Below are 15,755 nucleotides of genomic sequence, written 5' to 3'. Positions count from 1 at the left end.
CATCTTGTACTTAAGTCGGAATTGTGCCTTTTGTATTTAATTCCGATGCAATTTCTGTGTTTCATCGTCAATACGAAAGTCCAAGGGATACAGTGAACCTGAAGTGAGGCATCGGAATCTATAACTAGTGTCACAGGAATGATTCAAAACGTAGACAGTAGGAAGAGTCAGTCTTCTTGTATTTAAGTCGGCATTGTGCCTTTTCCATTTAATTCCGATGCAATTACTGTGTTTCATCGTCAATAAGAAGGTCCAAGGGATACAGTAAACCTGAAGTGAGGCATCGGAATCTATAACTAGTGTCACAGGAATGGTTCAAAGCATTGACAGTAAGAAGAGTCAGTGTTCTTGTACTTAAGTCGGCATTGTGCCTTTTCTTTTCAATTCCGATGCAATGTCTGTGTTTCATCGTCAATAAGAAGGTCAGAGGGATACAGTAAACCTGAAGTGACGCATCGTAATCTATAAGTGGTGTCACAGGAATGGTTCAAAACATAGTTAGTAAGAAGAGTCAGTCTTCTTGTAGTTAAGTAGTAATTGTGGCTTTCGTATTTAATTCCGATGCAATTTCGGTGTTTCATCGTCAATAAGAAGGTCAGAGGGATACAGTGGAACTGAAGTGAGGCATCGGAATCTATAACTAGTGTCACAGGAATGGTTCAAAACAGAGACAGTAAGAAGTGTAAGTCTTCTTGTACTTAAGTCGGCATTGTGCCTTTTCTATTTAATTCCAATGCAATTTCTGTGTTTCATCGTCAATAAGAAGGTCAGAGGGATACAGTAAACCTGAAGTGAAGCATCGGAGGCTATAACTAGTGTCACAGGAATGGTTCAAAGCATTGACAGTAAGAAGAGTCAGTGTTCTTGTACTTAAGTCGGCATTGTGCTTTTTCTATTTAATTCCGATGCAATACCTGTTTTTCATCGTCAATGAGAAGGTCAGAGGGATACAGGAAACCTGAAGTGAAGCATCGGAATCTATAACTAGTGTCACAGGAATGGTTCAAAATATAGATAGTAGGAAGAGTCAGTCTTCTTGTACTTAAGTCGGCATTGTGCCTATTGTATTTAATTCCGATGCAATTTCTGTGTTTCATCGTCAATAAGAAGGTCCAAGGGATACAGCAAACATGAAGTGAGGCATCAGAATCTACAACTAGTGTAACAGGAATGTTTCAAAACATAGTCAGTAAGAAGAGTCGGTCTTCTTGTACTTAAGTCGGCATTGTGCCTTTTGTATTTAATTCCGATGCAATTTCGGTGTTTCATTGTCAATAAGCAGATCCGAGGGATACAGTAAACATATAGTGATGCATCGGAATCCAAAACTTGTCTCACAGGAAATGTTCAAAACATAGTCATTAAGAAGAGTCAGTCTTCTTGTACTTAAATCGGCATTGTGCCTTTTCTATTTAATTCCGATGCAATTTCTGTGTTTCGTCGTCAATAGGAAGGTACAAGTAATACAGTAAACCTGAAGTGAAGCATCGGAATCTAAAACCGGTCTCACAGGAAAGGTTCAAAACATAGAGAGTAACAAGAGCCAGTCATCTTGTATTTGAGTCGGCATTGTGCCTTTTGTATTTAATTCCGATGCAATTTATGTGTTTCATCGTCACTAAGAACGTCAGAGGGATACAGTTAACCTGAAGTGAAGCATCGGAATCTATAACTAGTGTCACAGGAATGGTTAAAAAATAGACAGTAAGAAGAGTCAGTCTTCTTGTACTTAAGTCGGCATTGTGCCTTTTGTATTTAATTCCGATGCAATTTCTGTGTTTTATCGTCAATAAGAAGGTCAGAGGGATACAATGAACCTGAAGTGAAGCATCGGAATCTATAACTAGTGTCACAGGGATGGTTCAAAACATAGAGGGTAAGAAGCGTCAGTCTTCTTCTACTTAAGTCGGCATTGTGCCTATTGTATTTAATTCCGATGCAATTTCTGTGTTTCATCGTCAATAAGAAGGTCCAAGGGATACAGCAAACATGAAGTGAGGCATCAGAATCTACAACTAGTGTAACAGGAATGTTTCAAAACATAGTCAGTAAGAAGAGTCGGTCTTCTTGTACTTAAGTCGGCATTGTGCCTTTTGTATTTAATTCCGATGCAATTTCGGTGTTTCATTGTCAATAAGCAGATCCGAGGGATACAGGAAACATATAGTGATGCATCGGAATCCAAAACTTGTCTCACAGGAAATGTTCAAAACATAGTCATTAAGAAGAGTCAGTCTTCTTGTACTTAAATCGGCATTGTGCCTTTTCTATTTAATTCCGATGCAATTTCTGTGTTTCGTCGTCAATAGGAAGGTACAAGTAATACAGTAAACCTGAAGTGAAGCATCGGAATCTAAAACCGGTCTCACAGGAAAGGTTCGAAACATAGAGAGTAACAAGAGCCAGTCATCTTGTATTTGAGTCGGCATTGTGCCTTTTGTATTTAATTCCGATGCAATTTATGTGTTTCATCGTCACTAAGAACGTCAGAGGGATACAGTTAACCTGAAGTGAAGCATCGGAATCTATAACTAGTGTCACAGGGATGGTTCAAAACATAGAGGGTAAGAAGCGTCGGTCTTCTTCTACTTAAGTCGGCATTGTGCCTTTTGTATTTAATTCCGATGCAATTTCTGTTTTTCATCGTCAATAAGAAAGTCCAAGGGATACAGTAAACCTGAAGTGAGGCATCGGAATCTATAACTAGTGTCACAGGAATGGTTCAAAACAGAGACAGTAAGAAGAGCCAGTCTTCCTGTACTTAGGTCGGCATTGTGCCTTTTCTATTTGATTCCGATGCAATTTCTGTGTTTCATCGTCAATAAGAAGGTCAGAGGGATACAGTAAACCTAAAGTGAAGCATCGGAATCAATAAGTGGTGCCACAGGAATGGTTCAAAACATAGTCAGTAAGAAGAATCAGTCTTCTTGTACTTAGGTCGGCATGGTGCATTTCGTATTCAATTCCGATGCAATTTCGGTGTTTCATCGTCAATAAGAAGGTCCAAGGGATACAGTAAACTTGAAGTGAAGCATCGGAATCTAAAAATAGTGTCACAGGAATGCTTCAAATCATAGACAGTAAGAAGATACAGTCTTCTTGAACTTAAGTCGGCATTGTGCCTTTTGTATTTAATTCCGATGCAATTACCGTGTTTCATCGTCAATAAGAAGGTCCAAGCGATACAGTAAACCTGAAGTGAAGCATCGGAATCTATAACTAGTGTCACAGGAATGGTTCAAAACATAGACAGTAAGAAGAGTCAGTCTTCTTGTACTTAAAACGGCATTTTGCCTTTTGTATTTAATTCCGATGCAATTTTTGCGTTTCATCGTCAATAAGAAGGTCAGAGGGATACAGTAAACCTGAAGTGAAGCATCGGAATCTATAACTAGTGTCACAGGAATGGTTCAAAACATAGTAAGTAAGATGAGTCAGTCTTCTTGTACATAATTCGGCATTGTGAGTCTTCTATTTAATTCCGATGTAATTTCTGTGATTCATCGTCAATAAGAAGGTCCAAGGGATACAGTAAACCTGAAGTGAAGCATCGGAATCTATAACTAGTGTCACAGGAATGGTTCAAAATATAGACAGTAAGAAGACTCAGTCTTCTTGTACTTAAGTCGGCATTGTGCATTTTCTACTTAATTCCGATGCAATTTCTGTGATTCATCGTCAATAAGAAGGTCCAAGGGATACAGTAAACCTGAAGTGAAGCATCGGAATCTATTACTAGTGTCACAGGAATGTTTCAAAACATAGACAGCAAGAAGAGTCAGTCCTCTTGAACTTAAGTCGGCATTGTGCTAATTGTATCTAATTCCGATGCTATTTCTGTGTATCATCGACAATAAGAAGGTCAGAGGGATACAGTACACCTGAAGTGAAGCATCGGAATCTATAACTAGTGTCACAGGAATGGTTCAAATCATAGACATTAAGAAGAGTCAGTCTTCTAGTAATTAAGTCAGCATTGTGCCTTTTCTATTTAATTCCGATGCAATTTCTGTGTTTCATCGTCGATAAGAAAGTCCAAGGGATACAGTACACCTGAAGTTAAGCATCGGAATCTATAACTAGTGTCACAGGAATGGTTCAAAACATAGACATTAGGTAGAGTCAGGCCTCTTGTACTTAAGTCGGCATTGTGCCTTTTCTATTTAATTCCGATGCAATTTCTGTGTTTCATCGACAATAAGAAGGTCAGAGGGATACAGTCAACCTGAAGTGAGTCATCGGAATCTATAACTAGTGTCACAGGAATGGTTCAAAACATAGACAGTAGGAACAGTCAGTCTACATGTACTTAAGTCGGCATTGTGCTTTTGTGTTTAATTCCGATGCAATTTCTGTGTTTCATCGTCAATAAGAAGGTCAGAGGGATACAGTAAACCTGAAGTGAAGCATCGGAATCTATAACTAGTGTCAGAGGGATGGTTCAAAACATAGACAGTACGAAGAGTCAGTCTTCTTCTACTTAAGTCGGCATTGTGCCTTTTGTATTTAATTCCGATGCAATTTCTGTTTTTCATCGTCAATACGAAAGTCCAAGGGATACAGTAAACCTGAAGTGAGGCATCGGAATCTATAACTAGTGTCACAGGAATGGTTCAAAACAGAGACAGTAAGAAGAGCCAGTCTTCCTGTGCTTAGGTCGGCATTGTGCCTTTTCTATTTAATTCCGATGCAATTTCTGTGTTTCATCGTCAATAGAAGGTCAGAGGGATACAGTAAACCTAAAGTGAAGCATCGGAATCAATAAGTGGTTCCACACGAATTGTTCAAAACATAGTCAGTAAGAAGAACCAGTCTTCTTGTACTTAAGTCGGCATTGTGCCTTTTCTATTTAATTCCGAAGCAATTTAAGTGTTTCATCGCCAATAAGAAGGTCTAAGGGATGCAGTACACCCGAAGTGAAGCATCGGAATCTATAACCAGTGTCACAGGAATGGTTCAAAACATAGACAGTATGAAGAGTCAGTCTTCTTGTACTTAAGTCGGCATTGTGCCTTTTCTATTTAATTTTGATGCAATTTCTGTGTTTCATCATCAATAAGAAGGTCAGAGGTATACAGTAAACCTGAAGTGTAGCATCGGAGGCTATAACTAGTGTCACAGGAATGGTTCAAAGCATAGTCAGTAAGAAGAGTCAGTTTTCTTGTACTTAAGTCGGCATTGTGCTTTTTCTATTTAATTCCGATGCAATATCTGTGTTACATCGTCAATAAGAAGGTCAGAGGGATACAGTAAACCTGACGTGATGCATCGGAATCTATAACTAGTGTCAGAGGAATGGTTCAAAACATAGTTAGTAAGAAGAGTCAGTCTTTTTTTAATTGAGTCGGCATTGTGCCTTTTGTATTTAATTCTGATGCAATTTCTGTGTTTCATCGTCAATAAGAAGGTCAGAGGGATACAGTAAACCTGAAGTGAAGCATCGGAATCTATAACTAGTGTCACAGGAATGGTTCAAAATATAGGCAGTAGGAATAGTCAGTCTTCTTATACTTAAGTCGGCATTGTGCTTTTTCTATTTAATTCCGATGCAATTTCTGTGTTTCACCATCAATAATAAGGTCAGAGGATACAGTAAACCTGAAGAGCAGTATTAGAATCTATAACTAGTGTCACAGGAATGGTTCAAAACATTGACAGTAGGGAGAGTCAGTCTTCTTGTACTTAAGTCGGCATTGAGCCTTTTGTATTTAATTCCGATGCAATTTCTGTGTTTCATCAAAAATAAGAAGGTCCAAGGGATACAGTAAACCTGAAGTGAGAATTCGGAATCGATAACTAGTGTCACAGGAACAGTTCAAAACATAGTCAGTAAGAAGACTCAGTCTTCTTGTACTTAAGTCGGCATTGTGCCTTTTGTATTTAATTCCGATGCAATTTCTGTGTTTTATCGTCAATAAGAAAGTCAGAGGGATACAGTAAAACTGAAGTGAAGCATCGGTATCTATAACTAGTGTCACAGGTATGGTTCAAAACATAAACAGTAAGAAGAGTCAGTCTTCTTGTACTTAAGTCGGAATTGTGCCTTTTGTATTTAATTCCGATGCAATTTCTGTGTTTCATCGTCAATACGAAAGTCCAAGGGATACAGTGAAGCTGAAGTGAGGCATCGGAATCTATAACTAGTGTCACAGGAATGATTTAAAACGTAGACAGTAGGAAGAGTCAGTCTTCTTGTATTTAAGTCGGCATTGTGCCTTTTCCATTTAATTCCGATGCAATTACTGTGTTTCATCGTCAATAAGAAGGTCCAAGGGATACAGTAAACCTGAAGTGAGGCATCGGAATCTATAACTAGTGTCACAGCAATGGTTCAAATCATACTCAGTTAGAAGGGTCAGTCTTCTTGTACTTAAGTCGGCATTGTGCCTTTTCTATTTAATTCCGAAGCAATTTAAGTGTTTCATCGCCAATAAGAAGGTCTAAGGGATGCAGTACACCCGAAGTGAAGCATCGGAATCTATAACCAGTGTCACAGGAGTGGTTCAAATTATAGACAGTAAGAAGAGACAGTCTTCTTGTACTTAAGTCGGCATTGTGCCTTTTCTATTTAATTCCGATGCAATTTCTGTGTTTCATCGTCAATAAGAAGGTCAGAGGGATACAGTAAACCTGAAGTGAAGCATCGGAGGCTATAACTAGTGTCACAGGAATGGTTCAAAGCATTGACAGTAAGAAGAGTCAGTGTTCTTGTACTTAAGTCGGCATTGTGCTTTTTCTATTTAATTCCGATGCAATACCTGTTTTTCATCGTCAATGAGAAGGTCAGAGGGATAGAGGAAACCTGAAGTGAAGCATCGGAATCTATAACTAGTGTCACAGGAATGGTTAAAAAATAGACAGTAAGAAGAGTCAGTCTTCTTGTACTTAAGTCGGCATTGTGCCTTTTGTATTTAATTCCGATGCAATTTCTGTGTTTTATCGTCAATAAGAAGGTCAGCGGGATACAGTAAACCTGAAGTGAAGCATCGGAATCTATAACTAGTGTCACAGGGATGGTTTAAAGCATAGAGGGTAAGAAGCGTCAGTCTTCTTCTACTTAAGTCGGCATTGTGCCTTTTGTATTTAATTCCGATGCAATTTCTGTTTTTCATCGTCAATAAGAAAGTCCAAGGGATACAGTAAACCTGAAGTGAGGCATCGGAATCTATAACTAGTGTCACAGGAATGGTTCAAAACAGAGACAGTAAGAAGAGCCAGTCTTCCTGTACTTAGGTCGGCATTGTGCCTTTTCTATTTGATTCCGATGCAATTTCTGTGTTTCATCGTCAATAAGAAGGTCAGAGGGATACAGTAAACCTAAAGTGAAGCATCGGAATCAATAAGTGGTGCCACAGGAATGGTTCAAAACATAGTCAGTAAGAAGAATCAGTCTTCTTGTACTTAGGTCGGCATGGTGCATTTCGTATTCAATTCCGATGCAATTTCGGTGTTTCATCGTAAATAAGAAGGTCCAAGGGATACAGTAAACCTGAAGTGAAGCATCGGAATCTAAAACTAGTGTCACAGGAATGCTTCAAATCATAGACAGTAAGAAGAGTCAGTCTTCTTGTACTTAAGTCGGCATTGTGCCTTTTGTATTTAATTCCGATGCAATTACCGTGTTTCATCGTCAATAAGAAGGTCCAAGCGATACAGTAAACCTGAAGTGAAGCATCGGAATCTATAACTAGTGTCACAGGAATGGTTCAAAACATAGACAGTAAGAAGAGTCAGTCTTCTTGTACTTAAAACGGCATTTTGCCTTTTGTATTTAATTCCGATGCAATTTTTGCGTTTCATCGTCAATAAGAAGGTCAGAGGGATACGGTAAACCTTAAGTGAAGCATCGGAATCTATAACTAGTGTCACAGGAATGGTTCAAAACATAGTGAGTAAGATGAGTCAGTCTTCTTGTACATAATTCGGCATTGTGCCTCTTCTATTTAATTCCCATGTAATTTCTGTGATTCATCGTCAATAAGAAGGTCCAAGGGATACAGTAAACCTGAAGTGAAGCATCGGAATCTATAACTAGTGTCACAGGAATGGTTCAAAATATAGACAGTAAGAAGACTCAGTCTTCTTGTACTTAAGTCGGCATTGTGCATTTTCTACTTAATTCCGATGCAATTTCTGTGATTCATCGTCAATAAGAAGGTCCAAGGGATACAGTAATCCTGAAGTGAACCATCGGAATCTGTTACTAGTGTCACAGGAATGTTTCAAAACATAGACAGCAAGAAGAGTCCGTCCTCTTGAACTTAAGTCGGAATTGTGCTATTTGTATCTAATTCCGATGCTATTTCTGTGTATCATCGTCAATGAGAAGGTCAGAGGGATACAGTAAACCTGATGTGAAGTATCGGAATCTATAACTAGAGTCACAGAAATGGTTCAAAACATAGACAGTAGGAAGAGGATTTCTTCTTGTACTTAAGTCGGCGTTGTGTCTTTTCTATTTAATTCCGATGCAATTTCTGTGTTTCATCGTCAATAAGAAGGTCAAAGCGATACAGTCAACCTGAAGTGAGTCATCATAATCTATAACTAGTGTCACAGGAATGGTTCAAATCATAGACATTAAGAAGAGTCAGTCTTCTAGTAATTGAGTCAGCATTGTGCCTTTTCTATTTAATTCCGATGCAATTTCTGTGTTTCATCGTCGATAAGAAAGTCCAAGGGATACAGTACACCTGAAGGTAAGCATCGGAATCTATAACTAGTGTCACAGGAATGGTTCAAAACATAGACATTAGGTAGAGTCAGGCTTCTTGTACTTAAGTCGGCATTGTGCCTTTTCTATTTAATTCCGATGCAATTTCTGTTTTTCATCGACAATAAGAAGGTCAGAGGGATACAGTCAACCTGAAGTGAGGCATCGGAATCTATAACTAGTGTCACAGGAGTGGTTCAAATCTCAGACAGTAAGAAGAGTCAGTCTTCTTGTACTCAAGTCAGCATTGTGCCTTTTCTATTTAATTCCGATGCAATTTCTGTGTTTCAACGCCAATAAGAAGGTCAGAGGGATACAGTAAACATATAGTGAAGCATCGGAATCTAAAACTGGTCTCACAGAAAATGTTCACAACATAGTCAGTAAGAAGAGTCGGTCTTCTTGTACTTAAGTCGGCATTATGCTTTTGTATTTAATTCCGATGCAATTTCTGTGTTTCATCGTCAATAAGAAGATCAGAGGGATACAGTAAACCTGAAGTGAAGCATCGGAATCTATAACTAGTGTAACAGGAATGGTTCAAAACATAGACAATACGAAGGGTCAGTCTTCTTGTACTTAAGTAGGCATTGTGCCTTTTGTATTTAATTCCGATGAAATTTCTTGTTTCATCGTCAATACGAAGGTCCAAGGGATACAGTAAACCTGACGTGAAGCATCGGAATCTATAACTAGTGTCACTGGAATCGTTCAAAGCATAGACAGTAAGAAGAGTAACTCTTCTTGTACCTAAGTCGGCATTGTGCCTTTTGTATTTAATTCCGATGCAATTTCTGTGTTTCATCATCGATACGAAGGCCAGACGGATACAGTAAACCTGAAGTGAAGCATCGGAATCTATAACTAGTGTCACAGGCATGGTTCAAAACATAGACAGTGAGATGAGTCAGTCTTCTTGTACATAAGTCGGCATTGTGCCTTTTCTATTTAATTCCGATGCAATTTCTGTGATTCATCGTAAATAAGAAGGTCCAAGGGATACAGTAAACCTGAAGTGAAGCATCGGAATCTATAACTTGTGTCAAAGGAATGGTTCAAAACATAGACAGTAAGAAGAGTCAGTCTTCTTGTACGTAAGTCGGCATTGTGCCTTTTCTATTTAATTCCGATGCAATTTCTGTGTTTCATCGTCAACAAGAAGGTCAGAGGGATACAGTAAACCTGAAGTGAAGCATCGGAAACTATAACTAGTGTCACAGGAATGGTTCAAAACATAGACAATAGGAAGGGTCAGTCTTCTTGAACTTAAGTCGGCATTGTGCCTTTTCTATTTACTTCCGATGCAATTTCTGTGTTTCGTCGTCAATAAGAAGGTCCAACGGATACAGTAATCCTGAAGTGAAGCAGCGGAATCTATAACTAGTGTCACAGGAATGTTTCAAAACATAGACAGCAAGAAGAGTCAGTCCTCTTGTACTAAGTCGGCATTGTGCTTTTTGTATCTAATTCCGATGCAATTTCTGTGTTTCATCGTCAATAAGAAGGTCAGAGGGATACAGTAAACCTGAGCTAAAGCAGCGGAATCTATAACTAGTGTCACAGGAATGGTTCAAAACATAGACAGTAGGAAGAGTCAGTCTTCTTGTACTTAAAACTTAAGTCGACATTGTGCCTTTTCTATTTAATTCCGATGCAATTTCTGTGTATCGTCGTCAATACGAAAGTCCAAGGGATACAGTAAACCTGAAGTGAAGAATCGGAATCTATAACTAGTGTCACCGGAATGGTTCAAAACATAGACAGTAAGATGAGTCAGTCTTCTTGTACATAAGTCGGCATTGAGCCTTTTGTATTTAATTCCGATGCAATTTCTGTGTTTCATCGTCAATAAGAAGGACCAAGGGATACAGTAAACCTGAAGTGAAGCATCGGAATCTATAACTGGTGTCACAGGAATGGTTCAAAGCAAAGACAGTAATAAGAGTCAGTCATCTTGTACTTACGTCGGCATTGTGCCTTTTGTATTTAATTCCGATGCAATTTCTGTGTTTCATCGTCAATAGGAAGGTTAGAGGGATACAGTAAACCTGAAGTGAAGCATCGGAGTCTATAACTGGTGTCACAGGAATGGTTCAAATCATAGAGAGTAGGAAGAGTCAGTCTTCTTGTACTTAAGTCTGCATTGTGCCTTATGTATGTAATTCCGATGCAATTTGTTTCATCGTCAATATGAAGGTCAGAGGGATACAGTACACCTGAAGTCATGCATCGGAATCTATAACTGGTGTCACAGGAATGGATCAAAACATAGTCAGTAAGAAGAGTAAGTTTACTTGTACTTAATTCGGCATTGTGCCTTTTTATTTAATTCCGATGTAATTTCTGTGTTTCATCGTCAATAAGAAGGTCCAAGGGATACAGTAAACCTGAAGTGAAGCTTCGGAATCTATAACTAGTGTCACAGAAATGGTTCAAAACATAGTCAGTAAGAACAATCAGTCTTCTTGTACTTAAGTCGGCATTGTGCCTTTTCTATTTAACTCCGATGCAATTTCTGTGCTTCATCGTCAATAAGAAGGTCAGAGGGATACAGTAAACCTGACGTGAAGCATCGGAGTGTATAACTAGTGTCACAGGAATGGTTCAAAATATAGACAGTAAGAAGACTCAGCCTTCTTGTACTTAAGTCGGCATTGTGCATTTTGTACTTAATTCCGATGCATTTTCTGTGATTCATCGTCAATAAGAAGGTCCAAGGGATACAGTAAACCTGAATTGAAGCGTCGGAATCTGTAACTAGTGTCACAGGAATGTTTCAAAACATAGACAGCAAAAAGAGTCAGTCCTCTTGAACTTAAGTCGGCATTGTGCCTTTTCTATTTAAATCCGATGCCATTTCTGTGTATCATCGTCAATAAGACGGTCAGAGGGATACAGTAAACCTGAAGTGAAGCATCGGAATCTATAACTAGTGTCACAGGAATGGTTCAAAACATAGACAGTAGGAACAGTCAGTCCTCTTGTACTTAAGTCGGCATTGTGCCTTTTCTGTTTACTTCCGATGCAATTTCAGTGTTTCTTCGTCAATAAGAAGGTCACTGGGATACAGTAAACCTGAAGTGTAGCATCGGAATCTATAACTAGTGTCACAGGAATGGTTCAAAACATAGACAGTAAGAAGAGCCAGTCTACTTGTACTTAAGTCGGCATTGTGCCTTTTGTATTTAATTCCGATGCAATTTTTGTGTTTCATCGTCAATAGGATGTTCCAAGGGATATAGTACACCTGAAGTGAAGCATCGGAATCTATAACTAGTGTCACAGGAATGGTTCAAATCATAGACATTAAGAAGTGTCAGTCTTCTAGTAATTAAGTCAGCATTGTGCCTTTTCTTTTTAATTCCGATGCAATTTCTGTGTTTCATCGTCGATATGAAAGTCCAAGGGATACAGTAAACTTGAAGTGAAGCATCGGAATCTATAACTAGTGTCACAGGAATTATTGAAACATAGACAGTAAGAAGAGGCGGTCTACTTGTACTTAAGTAGGCATTGTGCCTTTTGTCTTTAATTCCGATGCAATTTCTGTGTTTCATCGTCAATAAGAAGGTCCAAGGGATACAGTACACCTGAAGTTAAGCATCGGAATCTATAACTAGTGTCACAGGAATGGTTCAAAACATAGACATTAGATAGAGTCATGCTTCTTGTACTTAAGTCTGCATTGTGCCTTTTCTATTTAATTCCGATGCAATTTCTGTGTTTCATCGACAATACGAAGGTCAGAGGGATACAGTCAACCTGAAGTGAGTCATCGGAATCTATAACTAGTGTCACAGGAATGGTTCAAAACATAGACAGTAGGAAGAGTCAGTCTACATGTACTTAAGTCGGCATTGTGCCTTTTGTATTTAATTCCGATGCAATTTCTGTGTTTAATCGTCAATAAGAAGGTCAGAGGGATACAGTAAACCTGAAGTGAAGCATCAGAATCTATAACTAGTGTCACAGGAGTGGTTCAAATCTTAGACAGTAAGATGAGTCAGTCTTTTTGTACTTAAGTCAGCATTGTGCCTTTTCTATTTAATTCCGATGCAATTTCTGTGTTTCAACGCCAATAAGAAGGTCAGAGGGATACAGTAAACATATAGTGAAGCATCGGAATCTAAAACCTGTCTCACAGAAAATGTTCACAACATATTCAGTAAGAAGAGTCAGTCTTCTTGTACTTAAGTCGGCATTGTGCTTTTGTATTTAATTCTGATGCAATTTCTGTGTTTCATCGTCAATAAGAAGGTCAGAGGGATACAGTAAACCTGAAGTGAAGCATCGGAATCTATAACTAGTGTCACAGGAATCGTTCAAAACATAGACAGTAGGAAGAGTCAGTCTTCTTCTACTTGAGTCGGCATTGTGCCTTTTGTATTTATATCCGATGCAATTTCTGTGTATCATCGTCAATAATGAGGTCAGAGGGATGCAGTAAACCTGAAGTGAAGCATCGGAATCTATAACTAGTGTCACAGGAATGGTTAAAAACATAGACAATACGAAGGGTCAGTCTTCTTGTACTTAAGTCGGCTTTGTGCCTTTTCTATTTAATTCCGATGCAATTTCTGTGTTTCGTCGTCAATAAGAAGGTTCAAGGGATACAGTAAACCTGAAGTGAAGCATCGGAATCTTTAACTAGTGTCACAGGAATCGTTCAAAGCATAGACAGTAAGAAGAGTAACTCTTCTTGTACCTAAGTCGGCATTGTGCCTTTTGTATTTAATTCCGACGCAATTTCTGTGTTTCATCATCGATACGAAGGCCAGAGGGATACAGTAAACCTGAAGTGAACCATCGGAATCTATAACTAGTGTCACAGGAATGGTTCAAAACATAGACAGTAAGATGAGTCAGTCTTCTTGTACATAAGTCGGCATTGTGCCTTTTCTATTTAATTCCGATGCAATTTCTGTGATTCATCGTAAATAAGAAGGTCCAAGGGATACAGTAAACCTGAAGGGAAGCATCGGAATCTATAACTTGTGTCACAGGAATGGTTCAAAACATAGACAGTAAGAAGAGTCAGTCTTCTTGTACTTAAGTCGGCATTGAGCCTTTTCTATTTAATTCCGATGTAATTTCTGTGTTTCATCTTCAATAGGAAGGACTGAGGGATACAGTAAACCTGAAGTGAAGCATCGGAATCTTTAACTAGTGTCACAGGAATGGTTCAAAACATAGACAGTAAGAAGAATCAGTCTTCTTGTACATAAGTCGGCATTGTGCCTTTTTTATTTAATTCCGAACAATTTCTGTGTTTCATCGTCAACAAGAAGGTCAGAGGGATACAGTAAACCTAAAGTGAAGCATCGGAATCTATAACTAGTGTCACAGGAATGGTTCAAAACATAGACAGTAGGATGAGTCAGTCTTCTTGTACTTAAGTCGGCATTGTGCCTTTTCTATTTAATTCCGATGCAATTTCTGTGTTTAGTCGTCACTAAGAAGGTCCGAGGGATACAGTAAACCCAAAGTGATGCATCGGAATCTATACCTAGTGTCAGAGGAATGGTTCAAACATAGACAGTAAGATGAGTCAGTCTTCCTGTACATAAGTCGGCATTGTGAATTTTGTATTTACTTCCGATGCAATTTATGTGTTTCATCTTCAATACGAAAGTCCAAGGGATACAGTAAACCTGATGTGATGCATAGGAATCTATAACTAGTGTCACAGAAAGGGTTCAAAACATAGTCAGTAAGAAGAGTCAGTCTTCTTGTACTTAAGTCGGCATTGTGCCAATTTTATTTAATTACGATGCAATTTCTGTGTTTCATCGTCAATAAGAAGGTGAGGGGGATACAGTAAACCTGAAGTGAAGAATCGGAATGTATAACAAATGTCACAGGAATCGTTCTAAACACAGCCAGTAGGAAGAGTCAGTCTTCTTCTACTTAAGTTGGCTTTGTGCCTTTTGTATTTATTTCCGATGCAATTTCTGTGTTTCATCGTTAATAAGAAGGTCAGAGGGATACAGTAAAGTTGAAGTGAAGCATCGGAGTCTATAACTAGTGTCACAGGAATGGTTCAAATCATAGAGAGAGGGAAGAGTCAGTCTTCTTGTACTTAAGTCTGCATTGTGCCTTTTGTATTTAATTCCGATGCAATTTGTTTCATCGTCAATAAGAAGGTCAGAGGGATACAGTAAACCTGAAGTCATGCTTCGGAATCTATAACTAGTGTCACAGGAATGGATCAAAACATAGTCAGTAAGAAGAGTCAGTTTACTTGTACTTAATTCGCATTGTGCCTTTTTATTTAATTCCGAAGCAATTTCTGTGTTTCATCGTCAATAAGAAAGTCCAAGGGATACAGTAAACCTGAAGTGAAGCTTCGGAATCTATAACTAGTGTCACAGAAATGGTTCAAAACATAGTCAGAAGAAGAATCAGTCTTCTTGTACTTAAGTCGGCATTGTGCCTTTTCTATTTAATTCCGATGCAAGTTCTGTGCTTCATCGTCAATAAGTAGGTCAGAGGGATACAGTAAACCTGACGTGAAGCATCGGAATGTATAAGTAGTGTCACAGGAATTGTTCAAAACATAAACAGTAGGAAGAGTCACACTTCTTGTACTTGACTCGGCATTGTGCATTTTGTATTTAATTCCGTTGCAATTTCTGTGTTTCATCGTCAATAAGTAGGTCAGAGAGATACAGAAACCTGAATTGAAGCATCGGAATCCATAACTAGTGTCACAGGAATGGTTCAAATCATAGACAGTAGGAAGAGTCATTCTTATTGTACTTAAGTCGGCATTGTGCCTTTTCTATTTAAATCCGATGCCATTTCTGTGTTTCATCGCCAATAAGAAGGTCAGAGGGAGACAGAAAAACCTGAAGTGAATCATCGGAATCTACAACTAGTGTCACTGGAATGGTTCAAAACATAGACAGTAGGAAGAGTCAGTCTACTTGTACTTAAGTCGGCATTGTGCCTTTTGTATTTAATTCCGATGCAATTTCTGTGTTTCATCGTCAATAAGAAGGTCCAAGGGATACAGAAAACCTGAAGTGAAGCAACGGAATCT

This window comes from Schistocerca americana, chromosome X (genome assembly GCF_021461395.2).
Source record: "Schistocerca americana isolate TAMUIC-IGC-003095 chromosome X, iqSchAmer2.1, whole genome shotgun sequence".
NCBI classification, from domain to species: domain Eukaryota; kingdom Metazoa; phylum Arthropoda; class Insecta; order Orthoptera; family Acrididae; genus Schistocerca; species Schistocerca americana.
This window is presented reverse-complemented; position numbering follows the sequence as displayed.